Source organism: Podarcis bocagei, assembly GCF_964188305.1.
Source record: "Podarcis bocagei genome assembly, chromosome: W".
In the NCBI taxonomy this organism is placed as follows: Eukaryota; Metazoa; Chordata; class Lepidosauria; order Squamata; family Lacertidae; genus Podarcis; species Podarcis bocagei.
The window spans coordinates 90,359,435-90,384,485 of NC_138131.1; the positions used below are offsets into that span (position 1 = coordinate 90,359,435).

Sequence of the window (25,051 nt, forward strand, 5' to 3'; positions counted from 1 at the left end):
CTCCTCTTAGGTTTGGTCGGGGTTCTTCCGTGAGCTGTCCGTTCCAAGGTCGCCTGCACATTCCCTGAGGACTGACTTTGCTGCTCGTCTTCATATACCTGATCGACTGTAATGAGGGAGAGATCCTCAAATGGAGTCTGCTCTTCGTCTTCCATGCTAGGGGAGAGGACCTCAAAGCGATTGTGTATTTCTAAACAATCAGAGCGAACCCTGGGCCTCCTACTTCTTTGAGTCACGTTTCTCCATATATCTGGCTCCTGTGTTGGTGAACTAGCCTCCTTCTCAGGGGAGTCCCCTGTCTCCTCCTTGGTGGAGACGGTGTGCTCTGTTGCTTCCAAGAAGAGCTCCAGCTCTCTAATTCTTTGGAGCGTAGCTACACGTTCTTCCAGTTGCTGGACTTTGTCTTTTAAGAGGGCAATCAACATGCAATTGCTACAGGTAAAGCTGCCTGCAACCTTTGGCAAGATGGCAAACATTGCGCAGGAACCGCAGGCGACTGCAGCTGTTCCCTCCCACTCCATCTTGAGAATGTGTCATTGGGGGTGGCTACAGCGGTCCTCCATCATAAAAAGCGTGAAGACAGGACAAATAACTCCTCCCACAAAAAAACCCTAGGTCTCCCCCAACGAACGTTTGAGACTAGCTCCCCTAAATCTACACGATGGATCAAACTGCGCGCGCTGCTGCCCTGCAAGCTCTGATAAGCTCTTCCCACAGCTAATCACCTGCCTCAACAGAAACCCTGCCCCCTCTGACCTTTGCACAGGGAGAACAGCTAATCAGCCACAAAGAAACACACACACACAAGAAAACCTTTTTTGCTCCTTCTTCAACTGCTGCCCTGCTAGGTCTGATAAGCTCCTCCCACAGCTAATCCCCTGCCTCAACAGAAACCCTGCCCCCTCTGACCTTTGCAAAGGGAGAACAGCTAATCAGCCACAAAGAAACACACACACACACAAAAGAAAACCCTTTTTGCTCCTTCTTCAACTGCTGCCCTGCTCATTGATGTTTTGTAATGTGTTCCTAATGTTGTACACCACCCTGAAATCTTTTGCTAAAAGATTATAAAAAAATTGAATTATTAATATTAATAATAATATTTCACTCATGCACTTGCAAAGAGGTTGGATAAAGTTGGCTGGAAGTGCTATAAAAATGATACATGGAGCAAGAGCAGCAAACAAATGAGAGAAAGGGGGTCAGCTTAGTTCCCATCTGGTTTATAGAAGAATAGAATAGTGGGAAAACATTCCTGTTACAGGATAAATAATACATTGAAAAAAGGCAGTTTAGAGCCTGGTTCTTACGCATTCTTATTGTGAAGTGAGTGAGTTCAGTGAGTCTTCTTCCCAAGAAAGTGGTTTTTGGCTTGTGGTGCTCATCTAGATTAGGAGGAGAGAGCTAAGAACCAGCATTTCTCTTAGAGGAAATTCTGTGTATGTGTTGTGGGCAAGAGGCACCCTCAACCTTGAGACTGATGTGAAGTGCCATAATTTCACCACCAGCAGACAAGACAAATAACATATTTGCTGGCAGGAGACAAACTGTAGCAGAACAGAAATGGTGCTGCATGCAACAAATAAGAGGTTAGGATAGAAAACGATACCTAAGCAGCCCAGTCTCACTCTCCCTTTCATACATTGAATCACCTAGGTATGGAGGGGGAAGGGATGCACAGAGCTCATAAACATAATCAATGTAGCCTACATTTATCAATTGAGAGCATAATGAATGTGGTTTGATGATAGGCATGTTAGAAGGTACATTAGTCATCCCAAGCTGACAAAATCCAAAACTGCGATCTAAATTGGATTTATTTATTTACTTACTTACGCAAAGCAAGTAACATGTAAACAAGTTACATAGACTGCCCTATAAATTCACTCTTTGGAAGGCTCTTCAATATACACTGGTAAAACACAATATTAAAAACAGCTCTCTCATTTTGCATTTCATTCTCAGTGTAAATAGAATAGTAGCAAGGAAAATAAATATTTATGGAGCTTTGTAAAAAAAAAAGGTAATACTTATAAAATTATAAAACTATTTCTTATATGAGCAAAAAGAGCATCTTAGCCTTCTTCCCAATAATCTTCTGTAACAGAAAGCGAATTAAGTGGTGGGGTGAGAAACACTTCACTAGTAATGCACACTGGAAGGAGGAAGGATAGAGAAAGGATTTTGCCAAGAACCAAGGCAGACCCCCTGTCTCACCAAGGAGGGCTATCTAGTCCCCCTCCCCAATTACCTGACCCTGGCATAGCCCAAACGTGTTCAAAGTTCATCAGAATCTCTCCCTCTGAAACAAGCTATTTACACCTGATTCCTGACACTGTGTCACAATGGAATTATTTGGAGGTGGGTCTACCCAAAGGGGCAAGTCACCTCTGTGGCCTGTGAGTCCACCCTCACTCTTTGAGTAAACAAACTGGAGGTGTGCCATGAGAATACTCAGAGTGACGAATCCCAAGACTGAACTGTGGGGCTCTGGGTTTGTCGGTGGTGACCAGCTCCGCATTGTAGTCAGGGGGTCCTGGTGTATAGTTCTTGCTGGAGGAAGCAAATCTTTGGGAGATGCTGTAGGATGGCTGGTGGCACAGGTAAACATCTGGTTCAGGTATGGTATTCATTGCCGGGCCAGGCCCTCTCACCAGGTCTTTAGCATAGCCCCACACAGAGGCACTGGATGCCATTGAGAGGCAGGGAGCTGCAGGTTTGACAGGCAGCTTTGGACCCAGTGTCTGTGGAAGGGTGTATTGGTTGGGTGCTGGGTTTGGGCTGCTCACCCAGTAGTGCGTTCGAAGGCCCATAGTGTACGCTGGTGCATTCGACTCTTCAAGTGGGTGTATCTTCTCCACGTAGTACTCATTTGGGGCAGGCGTACAAGATATAACTGCAAGCCAAGAGCAGATAGGAGGTGACACCCCCCACTTGGTGCTCCCCACTGTCGAGCATGTGGATAAACCTGTGGATACTGTTGGGAATCAAGCCTTTATCAGGAGAAACTGGCAACTCTCCAGGCACCTGGCTTGATCTCCTGATGACCTCCCTGTCTGCATTGCTAGGTCGCGATAGGCGATCCTTCTCAGCGTGAGAAGAACACACCCCTCTTTCCTGCCCCCCCCCCGGCAGGGGAAAGAGATAGACAGAAACGTATTTACATGCCTTTATTTCTGTCTTTGCAGCGTTACAGAAAAACACGACTGCTCTCTTCAAACTCCAACAGCCGAGAGACAAACTCCACCTGTACTTCCTGTACAGCTCATATTACACTCTCAGCTAATTCCGGCGCCCTCTGCACTGTGAATTGACTGTCCCTCTGTTTCCCATGGAACAGTCCCAACATTCCCATTATGTTTTGCTTTCAAGCTACCAGCTCGCGGCCGCATTGCTTCTATATCGTAACATACTCCCCCATATGAATCAATGTGCGCTGCGAGCAAAGCGTGATCCAGAGAAGAAAACAAACAGTTGTTATACATATAACACTCCCCTGTTGTTTCAGTTCCACCCTTGGAACTACCCGCCACTGGTTTCCCCAGTGTACCTCTCTGGTAGTCTGACTTCCAAGGAATGAGTGCATCTGCATTACCTTGGCTAGGGAATGTAGTGTTACACTTAGCAACTCCCTGTTGTGTCTTTGTCTCTGACTTAGACACAGCTTCAACCTGTCTTGACTTGTCAACAATAGTAACACATGCAACAGCTAAGTTAGCAAACCCTTTTGAATACCTCTTGGGTGGTACACCCTTTGTAACTCTCTCAGACCTACGTATGAGGTGCTGATCCTCTTTGCTCACTGGTTCAGTCTCAGGACTCTTTGGAGAACCAGTTCCAATAGTAAACAGTGGTTCATCCTTCATTTGTGAAGGTCTAGCCATTGTGTGAGATTTCCTCTCAATGACTGTGTCAACTGAGCTCTTTGAGCTATCACTGTCACTCTGAGTACCACTGTAATCAGTAAAATCATCATCAACATCTGAATTGTCCTCAGTGGGAAATGTGTGAACAATTACTCTCTCCTGTTCAGGAGCACTCTCTAGAAATTTTCTGAGAATCACCTGACCAGATTCAGACAAAATTACTCTGTAGAGACCCTTTTCATAACCCACAAAAATGCCTCTAGCATTCTTTACTCCACCTGGAGCTTCTGTCTTCACATGAGACCCAAAAACCTTAAAATGGGCAACACAAGGTTTTCTACGGAACAGCTTCTCAAAAGGAGAACTTCCCAAATCTTTTGAAACCTTTCTCAATCAAGACTAACAATAACACAATATCGACTCCGCCCAATACTCATGTGGCAAATGTGAACTCAGCAATTGTGCCTTCATGCCATTTTACAATTCTTTGTTCACTTGCACACAGACACTTCTGTTCCATGCTTCTGCAGAAACAGCAGTCTTGTGCCTTATCCCTTTCTTATCCAGGAAATCCTGAAAATCCTGTAAAAGAAAAACTGGCTTTTCATCTGTGAAAAGACAATCAATGTTAGCATTATGAACATTCTTAACCTTGTCACAAAATTCTTTAAACCTTTCTAAGGCTTCTTGTGGTTTCTGCAATATATATACCCACACATAATGAGAGAAATAATCCACACACACAAGATAATATCTTGCATTGCCTCTAGATGGTGCTAGAGGACCAATCACATCAGCATACACTCGCTGAAAAGCTTTGATTACTTGCGTCGTCTTCTGGACGTTTTTCTACACACCTGCGAAAGAAATCATGTTAGATTCAGATGCATTACAATTTATGCAATCATTTTGATTAAAAGTCAACAAATACAGCCCATCTTTCTCTCTGGCAGAAAGATACAGCTCTCCATCTTTGAAGATTTTGCAGCTTTCTCTATCATAGGACAAAGTCAGTCCTTTCTTTGTGATCTGCGAAACACTCAGCAGATTGAACTTTACATCAGGAACCAAATACACATTGTTTATAGTCAAGTTCAGACTTTCAAGATGCACAGTTCCAAACCCGGTCGCTTTCAGCTCCTGGCCATTGGCCTGTTTCACAGTGAAGCTTTGCTTCTTAAATGTTGAAAACAGATCTCTGTGCGATGTCATGTGCTGTGTGCATCCCGTGTCAAGAACAAAAGCGTTCTCCGTTGAAAATGCGGCTTTTGTTGACAGCAATGCTTTTGCAGGTTTCTTTCTTTTTTTTAAAAAAAAAATTAGAGTTTCCAATTTTTACAAACAAAAAGAAAAAAGAACAAAAAACCCCAAAAACACATAAATTTCACAGCTTATTTTCTCATAACATCTTTCCCCGACCTCCTCATACCTCCCCTTCTTGTATATCCAATTCAGATTATTCATACAGCAAATCCTTATCTCAAAGCATTACAGCTTAAAAAGAAAAAGAAGAAAAAACACCTTATTTTCTTAGATTATTATAACTTTGAATAAAAGAAAACCATTTTATCAAATTCCTTTTACCATTACAGCTGAAAACCGCTTAATTTCAATCCAACATCATTCAACATTCCTTAATTTTGCAATATTTTTGTAAATAGTCCTTAAATTTTTCCCAATCTTCCTCTGCCGACTCTTCTCCCTGGTCACGGATTCTGCCAGCCATTTCTGCCAGTCCCATACAGTCAATCAGCTTCATCTGCCATTCTCCCAAAGTGGGCAAATCTTGCATCTTCTAATACTTTGCAATAAGTATTCTTGCTGCTGTCGTTGCATACATAAAAAAAGTTCTGTCCTTCTTTGGCACCAATTGGCCAGGAGAAAGGCCTCTGGTTTTTTCAGGAAGGTATACTTAAATACCTTTTTCAGTTCATTATATATCATCTCCCAGAAAGCCTTAATCTTTGGGCACGTCCACCAAAGGTGAAAGAATGTACCTTCCATTTCTTTACATTTCCAACATTTGTTATTGGGCAAATGATAGATAGATTTTTGCGAGCTTGACTGGGGTCATGTACCACCTGTAAATCATTTTCATAATATTTTCTCTTAAGACATTACATGCCGTAAATTTCATTCCGGTGGTCCACAACTGTTCCCAGTCAGCAAAATTAATATTATGTCCAACATCTTGTGCCCATTTAATCATGACAGATTTAACCGTTTCATCCTGAGTATTCCATTTCAACAGCAAGTTATACATTTTTGACAAAATCTTGGTTTTGGGTTCTAACAGTTCTGTTTCCAGTTTAGTATTTTCCACCTGGAAGCCAACTTTTTTATCCAAATTGTAGGCCTCCATTATCTGATAATAATGGAGCCAATCTCTCACTTTACTTTTTAATTTCTCGAAACTCTGTAATTTCAGTTTATCTCCTTGTTCTGAAATTTCCCAATATTTCGGCCATTTGGCCTCCATATTGAGCTTCTTCTGGGCCTTTGCTTCCATCGGTGACAACCACCTTGGGGTTTTATTTTCAAGTAAATTTTTATATCTTATCCAGACATTAAACAATGCTCTTCTGACAATATGATTTTTAAATGCTTTATGTGCTTTAACCTTGTCATACCACAAGTATGCATGCCACCCAAAAACGTTATTAAAACCTTCTAAATCCAAAATGTCTGTGTTCTCAAGAAGCAGCCATTCTTTCAGCCAGCAAAATGCCGCTGATTCATAGTAGAGTTTAAAGTCTGGCAGGGCAAATCCACCTCTATCCTTTGCATCAGTTAATATTTTAAATTTTATTCTGGGCTTCTTGCCCTGCCAGACAAATCTAGAAATGTCTCTCTGCCACTTCTTGAAACAGTCCATTTTGTCCAAAATTTGCAATGATTGAAACAAAAATAACATTCTTGGCAATACATTCATCTTTATAACAGCAATTCGACCTAACAAGGAAAGCTTCAAGTTTGACCAAATTTCTAAATCTTTTTTAACTTCCGTCCAGCATTTTTCATAGTTATCTTTAAACAAATTTCCATTTTTAGCTGTCATATTAATCCCCAAGTATTTCACTTTCTTAACCACAGTCAAACCTGTTTCATTCTGGAACTTCTCTCTTTCCAATGATGTTAAGTTTTTCTCCAAAACCTTAGTTTTTAATTTGTTCAATTTAAATCCTGCCACCTGACCAAACTCTTGAATTAATTCTAATACTCTTTTGGTACTAGACTCTGGCTCCTGTAACGTCAAAACTAGGTTACCTGCAAATGCTCTCAATTTATATTGTTTAGCTCCGACCTGTATACCTTTAACCTGCCGGTCTCTTCTGATCATATTGAGCAGAACCTCCAGGACCGATATAAAAAGCAATGGGGAAATTGGGCACCCCTGTCGTGTTCCTTTTTCTATCTTAAATTGTTCCGTAACCACATTATTTACAATTAATTTAGCCTTTTGTTCAGAATATATTGCACCTATACCATTTTCAAAACCTTGGCCTACCCCCATACCCTGCAAGTTCTTTTTCATAAAACTCCAAGATATATTATCAAAGGCTTTCTCTGCATCCACGAATATCAAAACTGCTTTAGTGTTTATATTCACTTCTAACTTTTCCAAAATGTCAATTACGTTCCTCAGATTATCAGATAAATGTCTTCCCGGCAGAAAACCCGCTTGGTCCTTATGAATCTCTTCAATCAGTACTTTTTTTCAGCCTCTTAGCCAAAATATCAGCAAAAATTTTGTAATCCACATTTAATAAGGATATGGGACGGTAGTTCTTAAGTTGAGTCTTTTCAGTCTCTGTTTTCGGTATAAGTGGTTCCTCTTCATCCTGGAGAAGAGTGACTAGTGGGGTGCCACAGGGTTCTGTCTTGGGCCCGGTCTTATTCAACATCTTTATCAACGACTTGGATGATGGACTCAAGGGCATCCTGATCAAATTTGCAGATGACACCAAACTGGGAGGGGTGGCTAACACCCCAGAGGACAGGATCACACTTCAAAACGACCTTGACAGATTAGAGAACTGGGCCAAAACAAACAAGATGAACTTTAACAGGGAGAAATGTAAAGTATTGCACTTGGGCAAAAAAAAAAATGAGAGGCACAAATACAAGATGGGGGACACCTGGCTTGAGAGCAGTACATGTGAAAAGGATCTAGGAGTCTTGGTTGACCACAAACTTGACATGAGCCAACAGTGTGACGCGACAGCTAAAAAAGCCAATGCAATTCTGGGCTGCATCAATAGGAGTATAGCATCTAGATCAAGGGAAGTAATAGTGCCACTGTATTCTGCTCTGGTCAGACCTCACCTGGAGTACTGTGTCCAGTTCTGGGCACCACAGTTCAAGAAGGACACTGACAAACTGGAACGTGTCCAGAGGAGGGCAACCAAAATGGTCAGAGGCCTGGAAACGATGCCTTATGAGGAACGGCTAAGGGAGCTGGGCATGTTTAGCCTGGAGAAGAGGAGGTTAAGGGGTGATATGATAGCCATGTTCAAATATATAAAAGGATGTCACATAGAGGAGGGAGAAAGGTTGTTTTCTGCTGCTCCAGAGAAGCGGACACGGAGCAATGGATCCAAACTACAAGAAAGAAGATTCCACCTAAACATTAGGAAGAACTTCCTGACAGTAAGAGCTGTTCGACAGTGGAATTTGCTGCCAAGGAGTGTGGTGGAGTCTCCTACTTTGGAGGTCTTTAAGCAGAGGCTTGACAACCATATGTCAGGAGTGCTCTGATGGTGTTTCCTGCTTGGCAGGGGGTTGGACTCAATGGCCCTTGTGGTCTCTTCCAACTCTATGATTCTATGATTCTATGAAATTTTGGTAGCAATTTCTCCTTTGCATATATCACCAAGCCTCTCTTTTTAACTTTGTCATACGAAATAAATTCTTGTCCCAATCTCTTATTAATAAGCATTTTCCTGTGTAGCCTCATTACATGTGTTTCTTTTAAACAAATCAAGTCCAATTGTTCTTTCCTTAATACATGAAAAACAGATTTCCTCTTCCGAGGGGAATTCAGTCCATTACAATTCCAGGTTAAAAGTTGCAGAGCCATGGTAAGTTACTTAGCTTTCCCTCCAACTGCACCGAGTTGTTGTTGTCTTTCCCTGGGCCCGGGAATCCAAATGACAAGTTTGCTATGTCTAGAATTCCTTTTCCTGATGCAGTCAGCTCCTCTCCTGATTCCACTTCCTTCTGTAAGTCCTCCTCGTGATCTTTCAGAAACTTGTCTTTATCATTCACTGTCCTTATTCTTATTTTCCTTCCTTTGTATTTAAAAGATAAACCTTGGGGAAATTCCCACCTGAAGAGTATTTTATTTCTTCTAAGTAGGCCGACAAGATCTTTATAATAAGCCCTTATATCCAAACTGTGTTTAGGTATATCCTTGAAGGACTCAACAAATGAGTCTTCAATTTCCAAGGTTCTTTGGTAGTGCAGATTCAAGATTTTATCTCTTTCTTCTTTTGTTCTTAAGGTGATCAAACAATCTCTTGCTCTGTTCTTTCCTTGTCTTTTGCTGAGTCTAAATGCACTCACTATCTTGAATTCATCTTTCCCCAGGTCTTGTTGCCAAAAGTCTGTGAATTCCTTTGTAAGGAAGTCTATCAAGTTGTCTTTCTCACTTTCAGGTACTGCTCTAATTCTTAGGTTTCTCTCCTTTCTTTGTAATTCAATCATAGAGAGTGTCAGGTCGTGATCCTCTAATTTCTTATATACCGGTGGTATCTTCTCTTGAACAGCAGTTGCAATATCCTTAGCTTCCTCTGCAATCTGTCGAGTCGAGGCCGATTCCTCTAATAGTTTTTCAATGGACTGTGTATTGGAGTTCACCTTGTTCCCCAGTTCATTAATACTTGGAGTGTTCAAATCTATTTTTGCTGAGGCCCCAGCTACTTGTTTATTTGTCTCTGCAACCTGTTTGGCTAATTTTTCCAAAGATGCATCAATTTTGCCAAGTGCCTGAGCCAATAGCTCTTCAGATGACATAGCTTTTGATTTTACTTGCGAAGCAGCAGCTCCTACTGTGCCTGCCGCTCCGGATGTTGAGGCCCTTCTCTGAAAAGTAATATCAGTCTTGTATTGTCTGCCGGATCTGGTAGTTTTATCCTGTATGCCACTCACCAGCTCTATCTTCCCTTTCCCATCTGCCATAACAAGCCCAAGGTCAGTCACACGCTTGGTGAGTTTGTTTTGCAAAGTAATTTTCCAGAGCTTGGTAACTTGATGACAAAATAGTTGTTACAACGTAGTCTCCTCTAGGGGGACACCCTTCCAACTTCACTATGCAACTGTTAAAAACAAGTATAGTTCTTAAAAGTTCCAATATCCCTCAAAAGCCAGAGTTTCAATGCTTTTAGAAAAGTTTCAGTGTCTCTAAAAAGTTACTTTATAGTCAAAGGCAGATCTATAAACACTGTATCTTTCTCAAAGTGTCAATATTCTTTACCCTTAACATGCAGACAATTCTTCCCACTGGTCGACCTTCCCTGTCATAGGCAGTCCGTTCCCAGATTTCCGAGACAGCAGAAATATGTTTACACCCTCTTTTCTTGCAGGTAAAATAATGCTCGGTTCTCCCCCCTCCACTCCTGCAAACCGGAGGGGAGTCGTCTTTTTTGGTGCTGGATTTGACCTTTAAAAGTCGTCTTTCAGGGTTACAGCTTTACAGTCTCTTTACTTTAATCTATTTACAAGTCGGAAGAGGCAGCCTTCCTGTTTGTGCCTTTCCCGTTTCGGTGCCAAATTAACTAAATTTTTCTTCCAATTACTTGCTTACTCCTACTCACGGGTAGTTGCTTTAGCTTCCAATTGTCCAGAAAGAAATCAGTGCTCTCCGCGCCACACACCCCCTTTCCGTTCCGGAGCCTTTAAAAAGGGGGGCGCAAACGGAGCCCGCCGAGTCTCCAAGTTCTCAGGCTTCCCCGCCTGAGATTTCTTCGGGTCCCGCTTCGCCGCAGCGGTCAGACCCTGTCCCCGTGGAGCCGATTCCCTCCGGAGCTCAGAGGGAATCCGCCATTTGTCGCTGGTGCTGACCGGAAGTCTTTTGCAGGTTTCACCTGGGACTTGGTACGACTTTTGCCTGACGCTTCAGGCTTTGCAGAGCTCCCCTTAGCTCCTTTGTGTTGACATGGCTTCTTACAATTCCGCTGAAGATGCCTAGTCTGTCCACAATTGAAACAATGGACAACGTTCAAAGCAACAGCCTGTTCTTCACTAGCAATAGCAGTGGGGGTGTCAGAACTCCGAGCTTCTCTCCCCCTGTCTTTGACATCTATTGCAGCAAGGCGATCTTTCTCATTGAGAATCACGGCGCAGATTCTCTCCGTCGTGAGTTCTGCGGCAAGTAGAGAACCAAGCTGACTTGCAACCGTTTTATAATAATAATAATAATAATAATAATAATAATAATAATAATAATAATAATAATAATAATTTTTATTTATATCCCGCCCTCCCCAGCCGAAGCCGGGCTCAGGGCGGCTAACAACAATCAAATAATCAAACAGTAAAATAGTTACACAATCTAAAAATATTTCATTATAAAAATTAATTAAATCAAATTGAAGGCAACCAATTAAGCAAAATTATGTGCAGGTTGCCAGAGGAGGGAGTCAGGCTGCGCCCTGACCAAAGGCCTGGTGGAACAACTCTGTCTTGCAGGCCCTGCGGAAAGATGTCAGGTCCCGCAGGGCCCTAGTCTCTTGTGACAGAGCATTCCACCAGATTGGGGCCACAGCCGAGAAGGCCCTGGCTCTAGTTGAGGCCAGCCTAACCTCTCTGAGGCCTGGGACCTTGAGGATGTTATTATTGGCAGACTGTAGGTTTCTCTGTGGGGCATACCAGGAGAGGCGGTCCCGTAGGTACGAGGGTCCTAGGCCGTATAGGGCTTTAAAGGTTAAAACCAGCACTCTATAAACACTGTATCTTTCTCCTGTACTCCACCGGGAGCCAGTGCAGCTGGTATAGTACCGGGTGAATGTGATCTCGCAGCGAAGACCCCATAAGGAGTCTCGCCACGGCATTCTGCACCCGCTGGAGTTTCTGGGTCAGTCTCAAGGGCAGCCCCACGTAGAGCGAGTTACAATAATCCAGTCTGGAGGTGACCGTCGCATGGATCACAGTGGCTAGGTCAGGGCGAGAGAGATAAGGGGCCAACTGCTTAGCTTGGCGGAGATGAAAAAATGCTGCCTTTGTTATAGCTGTAATCTGCGCCTCCATGGAGAGGGAGGTATCGAAGATTACACCCAAACTCTTAACGGACGGTGCTGGCACTAATTGCACCCCCGCAAGAGATGGGAGTTGCCCCCTCAATCCCATATCGTCCCGCCCCAGCCAGAGGACCTCTGTCTTCGAAGGATTTAACTTCAACCGGCTCCCACGTAACCATCCAGCCACAGCTTCCAGACATCTGGTCAGTGTGTCTGGGGCCGAGTCAGGATGGCCATCCATCAACAGATAGAGTTGGGTGTCATCAGCATACTGATGGCAACCCAACCCAAAACTCCGGACAAGCTGGGCGAGGGGGCGCATAAAGATGTTAAAAAGCATCGGGGAGAGAATCGCACCCTGAGGCACTCCACACACCAAGGAGTGGCGCGATGACAATTCCCCCCCCCAAGCGCCACCCTCTGTCCCCGACCAGAGAGAAACAAGCGCAGCCATTGAAGGACTGTGCCCTGGATCCCCACGTCGGCAAGGCGGTGGTCCAGGAGTTCGTGATCGACCATGTCAAAGGCTGCTGACAGATCTAGAAGAATCAGCAGCCCCGACCCGCCTCGATCCAGCTGCCTGCGGAGATCATCTGTTAGGGCGACCAGAGCCGTCTTGGTCCCATGACCAGCGCGGAAGCCGGACTGGAATGGATCCAAAGCAGATGTTTCATCCAGAAACCTACCAAGCTGTTCAGCAACCGCTCTCTCAATCACCTTACCCAGGAATGGAAGATTCGAGACCGGGCGGTAATTGGATAGATTTGAGGGATCTAATGATGTTTTCTTTAAGAGCGGACGCACCACCGCCTCCTTCAGTTCCCCTGGGAATATCCCGGTGCCAAGGGACAAATTGATGATATCCCCCAGGGGGGCCCGCACCTCGTCTGGACACGCTCTAATCAGCCATGACGGGCACGGGTCAAGAGGACAGGTGGTGGGCTTTCCAGCTTGGAGGAATCTGTCCACATCGGCTGGAGATATCCGGTCAAAGTGGTCCAATACTGGACCCGAGGACAGTCGAGGGGCCTCCAGTTCCTTTATTGTATCCAAATTGGCAGGGAGGTCATGGCGGAGCAACAGGACCTTCTCCGCAAAAAAGCTCGCAAATGCCTCACAGCTGTGTGTCAGATTGTTATTTAAATTTGGCTGTCCTTCAAGGGATGTTAAAGACCGAATTATACTAAATAATTGCGCCGGGCGAGAGCTAGCGGATGCAATGCAAGCCGAGAAGTAAGACTTCTTAGCGGCCTTCACTGCCATCTCATAGGTTTTCATAAAAACCCTATAAGATGTTCTTGAGGCTCCGTCACGGGCACCCCGCCATACTCGCTCTAGCCGTCTGAGGTCCCGCTTCATTTTCCGAAGCTCCTCGGTAAACCAGGGAGCCCGGTTTCTGCGGGGTCGTAGAGGGCGCTTAGGTGCAATCTCATCGATGGCTGCCAGGAGCTGGGTATTCCAGCCCTCAACAAGCTCAGTCAATGAGTCGCCAGGGGGAGAAAGGTCCCGCAAGGCTTGACGGAATCTATCAGGGTCCATCAGCCTCTGCGGGCGAGCCCAAATCGGCTCGCCACCTAAGCAGGGTGGGGGTGGAACATCAATCCTGGCTTTCAGAGCATAGTGATCAGACCATGGCACCTTCATCGAAGGAGACATGATCACATCTATACCGGCGCCAAAGATCAAATCCAGCGTGTGGCCTGCTTGATGTGTGGGGCCCGAAACAAACTGGGAGAGCCCTAGTGTCGCCATGGAAGACACCAGGTCCAGAGCCTGTGAGGAGGGAGTGGCATCAGCGTGGAAGTTGAAGTCTCCCAATACCAATAGGTTAGGGAACTCCAAGGCCCAGCCGGCCACCGCCTCCAACAGGCCTGACAGGGTGGCTGCTGGTACGCTAGGTGGCCGGTACACCAGCCAGACAGCCAAGCTCTCCTCGGAGCCCCACACTAGGCCAACACATTCAATGCCGGGGATCAATGGCGATGGTAGAGCCCTGAAAGAACAATCTTCCCGGATTAATACTGCCACCCCTCCCCCCCGGCCCACAGTCCGTGACTGGTGGAGGACGGAGAAACCCGGGGGCGGCATCTCTCGTAAGGTAACAGTTACCCCTTCGCGCACCCAGGTCTCCATCACACAAGCCAGGTCAACCCCCTGCGAGGTAAAGAAATCTCGCAGGGTAGCGCTTTTGTTGCCTATAGACCTGGCATTGCACAACACCAGTGAAGGAGGTGAGTAATCCTTGCTCACCCTACCCTCGTCCCTCGGGATGGGGCGCAGATTGGAAGGGGTACGAGCATATCCGTATCTCAATCCCCTTCGCCTATAACATCTGCCCCCACCTCCATACCTCCCTCGCCCCTCCACGGTAGCAATCCCAAGCCCCATACTAACCTCCATTTACAAATTAGAAAACAAAACAACCAAAACAATTATGCCCAAACAAAACCAATCCCCACCCCACTCGATATCCAACCCCAAAAACAAAACAAGACGGAACAAACAAAAATACATAGATAAAAACCACCATTCACGGTGCTACAACAAAGTAAACAATAAAAACACCTTTAAAACACCTTAAAATATATATAAACATCTTCAACATTTGCTGCAGCAGCACCAGTGTCCTTAAAGCTATTACGGGGGTGAGCCTGGGCCCCGCCCCCTAGGCCGGATGGAGTGAGCCTGAGGAGGGAGAGGCCTTCTCCGACACTCCGATGCAGCAGCAGCGATGTCCCAGACCCCAATGAGGCCTCTTAAAGCTGTGGCGAAGGTGAGCCTGGGCCCCGCCCCCTAGGCCGGATGGAGTGAGCCTGAGGAGGGAGAGGCCTTCTCCGACACTCACGATGCAGCAGCAGCGATGTCCCAGACCCCAATGAGGCCTCTTAAAGCTGTGGCGAAGGTGAGCCTGGGCCCCGCCCCCTAGGCCGGATGGAGTGAGCCTGAGGAGGGAGAGGCCTTCTCCGACACTCACGATGCAGCAGCATAAGTCCGATTAAGGCTGTTAATAATCATGAAGCAGAATATCTCTTCCTGTAGAGGGAAATTGCATTCTGCCATCTGCTGGCGTAAGAATTTCATCTCTGTCAGATGCGCTTGTACATCTCCATCTGGCACTAGCCTTAGATTGGTCAGCTTTTCAAAATGCAGCAACGCTGAAGAACCAGCATCTCTTTGATGTATTCTACGCAGCTGTCAGAGCCGCTTCCAGGTCCCAGCTCACAGAGGACCACGCTAGCCGGCAGTATTGTACAAACTTCTTTATTGAGCTACAGTTTCCATTTTCAAGCCGCAGCGCGCAGCTCTACGTCTTAGAAGCTAGACCGGCGAAGCTCCGTCTGAGTCTCCGCCTCCTGTACACCAACTTAATACTCTAGCCTTACTCCACCTCTTCCGTCTTTCCTTTCTCCTCTGGGTCCCTCTACCCCCCGTGGTCTCTTCCTTCCTGGACTCTTCTGACGCTGACCCCCCCGACTCTTCTCCCTCCTTGCGGCGGGCTTTAGGACCTGGCTCCCTATCCGGGCTGCTTACTGTGCCGCCTTCCTGTGCATTTGAACTTGGCGCGCGCGCGCAGCCTTCAACCTTCCTCTTGACCGTTTCCTCGCTCCCCGATGGAGGTGTGGCCAATCCTAACTCCTGCCCTCCCGCTTGCGGCGAGCCGCCAGATCCCGATACCTGGGACCCCTCCCCCCTACTGCGCTCTGGTGGGGAAGCTGGTCCCGATTTCCAACTTCTGCTCCCTGAGTCCCCTCTGGTCCCTTCTACCTGGGGTGTCCCCCTAGGCGCCCCCCTTGCTCTGACCACTGGCGCCCCTTTCTGTGAATCTTCCGACTCACTGGAAAGACTCGGAGATCTCGGGCCGCTGTCATCGCTCATATTACCTCCGGATTCCTCCCCCTCGCTCTCTGTTTCCTCCCTTTCCTGTGCCTCTGCTCCTGAACCCCTGACAGCAGTGTTTGCCAAATCTCACGCGCGCATTGCAAATTCTGAATATGCACGAGTTGATCATCTGAGATACACAGAATTATGGCCGTCCTGGCTCTCACATTCTGTGAATTCCAACCTGGCGTTGGTGCAGCAGGGATGGGGTTTTCAATCACCCCAAAAATCCTCTGATTCTGAAGCAGGGCTTTCATCTTTACAGACCATGAGGAATAATTGTCATTAGTCAGTGGAGGTGGGTAAGGTAAGCCTCCTCCCTTCTTGGCATCCATTTTGAATCCAAGCCTCAGCTCTCACTCTCGAGCCTGTAAAATTCCAAGAGTCTATTGGCTGTTTACTGCCTCACTTGGCAGTTAAACACAGGCTGTTTTGAAAGTCCTTTCAAGAGCAGTGAGATATTAGACAAAACAAACGCTGTTTACCAGCCTCTCACAGTCCCAGCCCCTCTTCCGTTGTTGGCCGGTAACTTTCCACTTTACTGACGTTTCGTTGCTTAGCAACTGGACATTCCAGGCTTATCAAGACTCAGGTATGCGAAATATGTGGCTCTCTTTCAGTGCTGGTTTCATCCAAAAGCAGACACTCAGTGAACCGAAGAATGTCTCAATTCGCGTTCACTCTCACAGCCATAAAATTAGCATACCTTAGGGGTTCCGTTGCTCAGCAAAAACACCTCCTCCGGTGCTTCCATCCGCACGCTACCATATCTTCCTTATCTCCTTGCAGAGGATGAAGTACGCTCCATCAACCTCTCTTGTTGCTTTCATGGATCAAAACCATCCTCTGCTACCAGATGTTGGGAATCAAGCCTTTATTAGGAGAAACTGGCAACTCTCTAGGCACCCGGCTTGATCTCCTGATGACCTCCCTGTCTGCATTCCCCAGCAGGATACAGGCTAGGTCGTGATAGGCGATCCTTCTCAGCGTGAGAAGAACACCCCCCCTCTTTCCTGCCCCCCCCCCCCAGGCAGGGGAAAGAGATAGACAGAAACATATTTACATGCCTTTATTTCTGTCTTTGCAGCGTTACAGAAAAACACGACTGCTCTCTTCAAACTCCAACAGCCGAGAGACAAACTCCACCTGTACTTCCTGTACAGCTCATATTACGCTCTCAGCTAATTCCGGTGCTCTCTGCACTGTTAATTGACTGTCCCTCTGTTTCCCACGGAACAGTCCCAACATTCCCATTATGTTTTGCTTTCAAGCTACCAGCTCGCGGCCGCATTGCTTCTATATTGTAACAGATACATCATATCCTACAGGAGCACAGGAGGAGGCAGGAATGATGGATGTAAAATCTGACAGGTGAGAAACATTGAGGCTTAAAGAGAAGGAGCAATCTGCCATGCAGGGTTTGTTTGTTTTTTAAGTTGCTGTTTTACTTGCTAATGTTAGGAGTAAAAAAAACCCACTTATTGATCTATTAGTAGATCCCAAGCTTCCATTGATGTTTCTCAAACGAAAGGGAAAAGCATTCCCCATGTATTTGCTACAATACTCTGCTCCTCCTTGTAGATGACAAGCCTTGCATATTCTCTCTCTCTTTCTCTCTCTAAATTTGAGAATTCTATTTGTTCTTAAGCTGAATCATTTGTAAACTGTTGTGATTTTGAGGATGTTGGAGGAAGAGGCACTATCCTCCTTGCTTTGACTGAAAATCCCCCCCACTTTTAAAAATCATGGCATTGTCCTCCAATCTCCTCTTCTAGCAGCCTTTCCAACTAAGTTCATCACCTGTGGAGTTAAGAGTGCACTGCTATTAATCTCTTCCATGACATCTTCCCTTGCAATTCACTGTCATTTACTGTTAATTCCATAGGTACCCTCCAGACTACTTCCTAGATTATGACTCTAAAGCAACATGACCCTCTTGTTTTCCCTTATGCTGTTTTTGGTGGCTCTCCTTTCTGTCCGTTCATCAGCCACATGCTCAACATCTTATGGTCCCTTGGCATCAGGAAGATGAGACTTCCAGCGTGATTGACCAGAATGCTGCAACATGATTGCTGGCAGGAGTGAGACCTTGTCAGCATATAACACCTGTGCTCAAAGATCTGCACTGGCTGCTGATTTGCTACCAGGCCAGGTTCAAGGTGTTACTATTGATATATATAGCACATGGAAGAACCCTTTGCCTAGAGGATTGCCCTCTGTAAAGTAGGACACTTAGACACCCTAATGGTAAAAAGTGTTTTTCAACCCAGTTGACTTGGTGGAACACCAATCAGGAAAACTATATTTCCCCCAGTTCCTTGAATGCCCCTTTATCCAGAGCAGCCCCACTCGGTCAAGGCCAATAGCTGGAAAGCAATAGGGATCACACACACACATGGAATGAATGGAGGGATGGATGGGCGTCACAGACACTTTTAAACTACACTTTGATATCACCCCAGACAATCTCCCACATCAAACAGCCCACTTAGGTAAGGTCTCTGTACATAGCTGGTTTTCCTGTCTGGTTCTTGACACCCCCTACTCAGAAATATTTTTTTTAATCAAAGAGTGAATAAACTTTTACAGCCTATGGACAACACTCCCATGCAGTCAACCTTCCAGGGCCTGCAAACCAGTGGGGCTGGGACAAACAGTGAGTGTGGCTGATAAAAAAAGAGGGTGAGGCCACCTGTCTCTTTTTCATATGCTTCTCTCTGTAGTGCCAGATCTAGGGCAGTGCAGGCTGTTCCCCTGCTCAGGGTGCTGAGCCAAGGGGGCATAAAATAATAATAATAGTAATAATAATATTGGTAGTAGCAATAATAATAGTAATAATAATAGTAATAATTAATACTTATATTCATGTGGGTACCTACTGAGAAACCCCATTAAAAAGCAACTGTACCAAAATGAATTACTGTGGAAATAAAATATATTGGGGGAAGTGCCAAATTTTGTCCTCACTTAGAAAACCGTATTACCAAAGTCTACCCCTGCTCTCTGTCATTCATACACAAATCCACATGCATGCAGGTAAAAGGTAAATGTAAGGTAAAGGACCTTACATACATAGTCAAAGGCGTCTATGCGGTGTGGCGCTCATCTCACTTCAGGCTGAAGGAGCAGACAGCTTTCTGGGTCATGTGGCCAGCATTCTGGTGCACCGGGACACTGTGATAGAAGCCAGAGTGCATGGAAACGCCGTTTACCTCCCCCCTGGAGCAGTACCTATTTATCCACTTGCACAGGTATGCTTTCAAGCTGCGAGATTGGCAGAAGCTGGAACAGAGCAACAGGAGCTCACCCTGTCTCAGGGATTCGAACCACCAACCTTCTGCTCAGCAAGCCCAAGAGACTCAGTGGTTTAAGACCACAGCTCCACACATAATGCTCCCACACATCCATTTTCATGCATAACACACCTGCTCATTCACTCACACTCATTCTTTTTCATTCCCTCTCTTTCATGTTCAGGGATTGACCAACAAGCCTTCTTTGCACAAGGTGAGAAAGAAACATTTTCATCACAAAATTGCACAGATGCCACTCCAGCCCCATCTTGACCATCATAGTATCTCTCATCTTTCAACTTACATGCCCGCTTTCTCTCTTGCACCATGCGGAATGAAACTGGTCTCCATATCCCTAGACGGGAAATGCTTGGGTCCACATAGTAGCAGGGCCCAGGACTCTCCGTGATCGAGATCACTTGCAAAGGAAAGAAGAATTGTCTGCATGAGGCATGGTGTGGATTCTGAGCTATTTAGCTTGGTTGCAATGACTGACTTCCTATCCGATATCAATTAAAGGCACCCACTAGCTAGATAGCAGTGAATATGTTAAGCTCCGCCCCCCTGCACCTCCATTCCTGTTATCCTTCAACATGGCTTAAGTGTAGATCATCCTCTTCCCACTAAGGTCCACAGCTGTACAACTGAGAACCCTGATTTTTGTGCAACCATAATAATCAGCAGTATAAGACCCTCCAGCCCTTGCTGGACTACAACTCCTATCATTCTTGACCATGCTGACTGGGGCTGATGGGAGTTGTAGTCAAGAAACAACTACATTAGCCCCCTACATGCAGTGCCATTGATCCAGTTGGAATGGAAACTTTGGAAAGCCACCCAGCTCTTGATCATGGATCACCCAGGTCCCATCAACTGTGGCCCCGATAATTAGAGAGTCCCAAAAACACAGGTTGTCAATCTCTGTTCAAATGTTTTGCCAGCAAATTTAACAGTTGTTTAGCCAGCTTCACCCTGTGGGTCAGTTAATGCTGTTGGGAAAACCCAAATAACACAGAACCTAACTTGTCAGCATCTTACATCTTTCACTGGATTTCACACGCATTGTGTAGGCTGGCTCAGCATACTTGGTGAAGTCATGGTCCTTAATGCCAGTGAGAGGCTACCTACCATACTTCCCAGGTCCTGGCCCTGCAAGAGAACCACAAGGGGGGGGGGGAGGAATAAAATAATGGGAAGACAACCCGGAACCATTAGCATTTGTAGATTATGAGCTGCCACACTGGGTAAAAGGGCAAAATGGAATAATATATTGTGTTGAATAATATATTGAATAATATATTGGGTTTTGGAGCTACAGCTCTCTAGGTGTTGTTGTTGTTGTTGTTTAGTAGTTTAGTCGTGTCCGACTCTTCGTGACCCCATGGACCAGAGCATGCTGGGCACTCCTGTCTTCCACTGCCTCCCGCAGTTTGATCAGACTCATGTTTGTAGCTTCGAGAACACTGTCCAACCATCTCATCCTCCGTCGTCCCCTTCTCCTTGTGCCCTCCATCTTTCCCAACATCAGGGTCTTTTCCAGGGAGTCTTCTCATGAGGTGGCCAAAGTATTGGAGCCTCAGCTTCACAATCTGTCCTTCCAGTGAGCACTCAGGGCTAATTTCCTTAAGAATGGATGTGTTTGATCTCCAGGTGTTGCTGCACTGCAACTCCCATCATCTCTGACCATTGAACCAGACTGGCTGGGGCTGATGGAAGTCCCACAACATACTTTTCTTCTCCCTCTGGTAAAATCTCGCTAGCCTTGGGCCAGGATATTTGCATTGCAATAGGAAGTGAGCATTACAAGGCACCTGAATTCTTCTGTGGCTCGGACTATAATTCAAGCCAGAGAAGATTTCCCATTTTACTCAACCACCTATGCTCTGCCTGTACTTTCCCAACCCCCTTCCTTCATCCCCTTTAAACAAGCGTTACCCTGGTAGGACAACAGCAGTGGTGACATACCAGCCACAGGAAAAGGAAAACAAAAGAAAAAAAAATATTATTAGCCTGACTCCCTCCTTTGGCAATCTTCACAGAACTCTAGCCCAATGGTTGCCATCAATTTGATTTGAATAAATTTTATAATGAAGTGATTTTAGAATGTTGTATTATTTTATTGTTGTTAGCTGCCCTGAGCCCAGCTTCGGCTGGGGAGGGCGGGATATAAATAAAATTTATTATTTATTATTATTTATTAACAAGGAAATATGCACTGTCTCGCATGCTAGCAGTACTCTTGGAAGAAAGTTCTGATGGTGACTGAGAAATGTAGATCAGTTTCCTTCTTTGGTTTCCACAAGAACAAAAAAGGAACCCTGATGGATCAAGCCAGCCAGCCACCGAGTCCAGCATCCTGTGCTCACAGGGGCTAACCAGATGCCAGAGGGTCTTTCAACAATGCTGTTGAACACATCCAGACTGGCAAAGATATGGGTACCTCTGTATTCCTGATCTCCTTCTCTCTCTTGCCCCATCTATTCCCACAGCTCACCTTTATACTTGGCACTGATGGACGCATATTGCTTCTTGATGGCCGGCACTCTGGCTGGATGCTTAGAGATACCAGAAAGACAACTAACAGGCTGAGCTGCACCTTTGGCTCTGGAAGTCGGCATTGGAGTGTGCCCACTGCAGTGGGGAGTCGTATGTGTCACCAGTGCTCTGGGGAATGAAAGTAAATGAATGAATGCAAGTCCAACCTGCAATAAAATGTTGCACCATGGAGTGTTGCAGCTCAGGGTTCCAGCTACTCCGTTCTACCCCACCCCAAACAGTATTCAATTTCCACTAAGTATGCTAAGTTCACATTGGGCTATTTGGGGAGGGGGGAGTGTTCTCCTCTGAGGGATCTTATCCTATCCTATCCTATCCTATCCTATCCTATCCTATCCTATCCTATCCTATCCTATCCTATCTTCAAACCTTGCCGTTTTCTCCAGGCTTGCTGAGCCCTCCGTCTTGCACAGATGGTGCTGTTTTGGCCACATAAGGACCATAAGTGCTAAAAGAATGGAGATTGCTGCTTGTTTATGTGATTTAACGGCATGTACCTAGGCCAGGGTAGCCAACATCCCAAGAGCTTGTTGGACTCCAACTCCCATCAGCCCCAGTCACCATGGGATGATGGGAGTTTTAGTCCAACAACAGACAGAGAAGAGCCCCTTTGCAGCCCCTGCACTGTAAGGGCTAAGGGAATGAGGGTGAATCCAGAGGTCTGTGTGCCTTTGTTTATTTAAACCAGGAATGGGAGGCTCAGCCCAGGAGCCACATGCCACCAACCAGACCTCTCTCTCTCTGACCATTAGCACTCTCTCCAGGTCACAAGCCTCCCTGCCCCTGCTTTGTGCCCTCTTCAAGTGCTTTTGCCTGGCTGGAATGTGAGATCAAAGCCTCTTGCTTTCCTGAATGAAGATGGGGGCAGGGGTAGGTATAGAAACTTGGAGGGTATGTGGAGCTGGATTATAGCCTAATGCACAAAGAGTCCCTCCTGTTGCTCCACCCAGTTTTTGTATCTAACCCCATTCAACACTGGTACATGGCCCTCAGATGGTTATCAAATATGGCCCTTGCACTAAAAAAAAAAAGCTTATCGACCCCTGATTTTACTGCCCCCCCCAGCCTGCCTTTCAACAACAAGGTCCCCAAGGCAGCTCAGAACAATTTAAAATGAACAACATGGAATGAAATTGCAACCATAAAATATAATTGCAAGCAGCTCAAGCAACAGTACCACGATCCCAAACAGCAGAAGGAAAACAATAGAAATGATTAATAGCAAAATAGCCATGTAGAAAACACACCAAAAGAAACATGCAAGGGGAACCAGCAGGCAGGAGTTGGGGAAATAGTTTCATGTGTGTTGATAGCATTAAGCAAAGCCCCAATAAACAGCGCTTAGTTTAAATATGGAACTCCCTCCCACAGGAGGCAGTGCTGACCACCAACATGGATGGCTTTTAAAGAGGACTGGATAAATTCACAGAGGAGGATAAAGCTATCAATGACAACTAGTCAGGACAACAGTGGAATTTGCTGCCAAGGAGTGTGGTGGAGTCTCCTTCTTTGGAGGTCTTTAAGCAGAGGCTTGACAACCATATGTCAGGAGTGCTCTGATGGTGTTTCCTGCTTGGCAGGGGGTTGGACTCGATGGCCCTTGTGGTCTCTTCCAACTCTATGATTCTATGATTCTATGATTCTATGATTCTATGATTCTATGATTCTATGATTCTATGATTCTATGACTATGTCCTGCTTCTGAATACCAGCTGCTGGAAACATGGGAGGAGAGTGCTTGGATCCTGCTTGCAGGTTTCCCACAGGCATCTGGTTGGTCACTGTGAGAACAGAATGCTGAACTAGATGCCCTTTGGCCAGATCCAACAGATTCTTATGTTCTTACATTCTTATTTGTTCGCAGCAAAGCACACTCACCATTGATGTGTGGAATTTGCTGCCACAAGACTTGTTGAACGTAGGATAACTCAGTTGGTGCAGCATGGGACTCTTAATCTCAGGGTCATGGGTTCGAGCACCATGTTGGGTAAAAGATTCTTGCATGGCAGGGGGTTGGACTAGATGACACTCATGGGCCTTCCCAACTCTACAGTTCTGTGATTCAATGATGGACGAAAGGCTAGATAGGGATCTCCATCCTTTTCAGTAACATGCATTTGGGGACCCATTTCTTCATCATTGACCATATATTTGCATGGTGGAAGTATTGGTGGAAGTCCTGACCCACCAGCTGAAGACCTAGATGGCATTGAAGGGGGAGTATTTATTTAGCTAGTTGTTTTCTTACATTTATATCCTGCTTATTTTTGGCATGAGTAAGCTGTCGCCTGCCCTTTTCCAGGTACCAAAATACTGATTCCAGACATTCCAAGCATAAGTCTGACCCTTCCCCCCGGAGAACCACAACTGTGTCCACCCTAATCCCAGAGCCCTTCAGGACAGAGGAGCAGAATGAAGGGAGCACCACCTCCAGAGCATGAGACCAGGCCTGATCCCTCACCCTGAGCACTTTGGAGGGGGTGGGGAATAAAACTTAAATACAGGGCACAAAAACAATGCCTTTTGTCATCTCCTTGTAGTGGCATGGTCTGTGGGGCAGCATTTGGAGAATACAAACAATTTCTTCTGTGTCTTTCTAATTCTCTGGAGTTTCTAAGAGAGGTGGCAACTGGCCTTTGCATTGCTATGCTCCCTAACCCTAATCATGCTAATACACAGCAAACAAAGGTCTTAGGATTTCAGTTACCAATCAAAGTAGCAATTGGTTGTGTCAGTCACCCATACCGCTGATGCTGCTTCTCTGGATGGAATGGAAATCTGGATGTAGATTTCAATAAGGAGTGGGGATGTTACTCAGCTTTCCAATTCCTCCTCTACCCCCTCCTTTTTGGAACATAAACAATGCCTCATGTCGCAATTCGCTCCCAGGTTGCCCAGGCGATGCTGATGCAAGTGTGGAACCAGACTTGTTTATTTCCATATTACCATGGTTCTGGCAGAATACTCTCCCTCTCCCTCCCTCCCTCCCTCTCTCCCCCCCCTCTCTCTCTCTCTTTGTGTGCTGCTAATACAAGTCCTCCTTCCTTGCAAGTTACCAGCCCGGGGGGAGGGGGGAGCCACAAGCCCAAAATACCACATTTTGTTTCATAAGACCCATGGGCATAGCTAAGGGGGGCGGGGACAGAGGGCAGCTGCTCCCTATCAAATAAAACAATAGAAATACTTAACTGACCAATCATGTCATTTCTGCCCCGCTAAC

General features: G+C 45.8%; 1 long non-coding RNA gene and 1 pseudogene across 2 annotated transcripts in view; one reads left to right on the forward strand and one right to left on the reverse strand.

The window, feature by feature from the left end:
• LOC308578349 overlaps positions 1-25,051 on the forward strand; it is a 361,397-nt gene that overhangs the window by 80,254 nt on the left and 256,092 nt on the right. The gene's annotated exons all lie outside the window — the stretch shown is intronic.
• LOC308577940 (protein CIMAP1C-like) lies at positions 2,412-24,688 on the reverse strand (annotated as a pseudogene). The gene is made up of 5 exons: positions 24,577-24,688; positions 21,770-21,939; positions 20,314-20,424; positions 19,580-19,693; positions 2,412-2,896 (listed from the first exon to the last, which is right to left on the reverse strand). The product of its transcript is annotated as a protein CIMAP1C-like (transcript).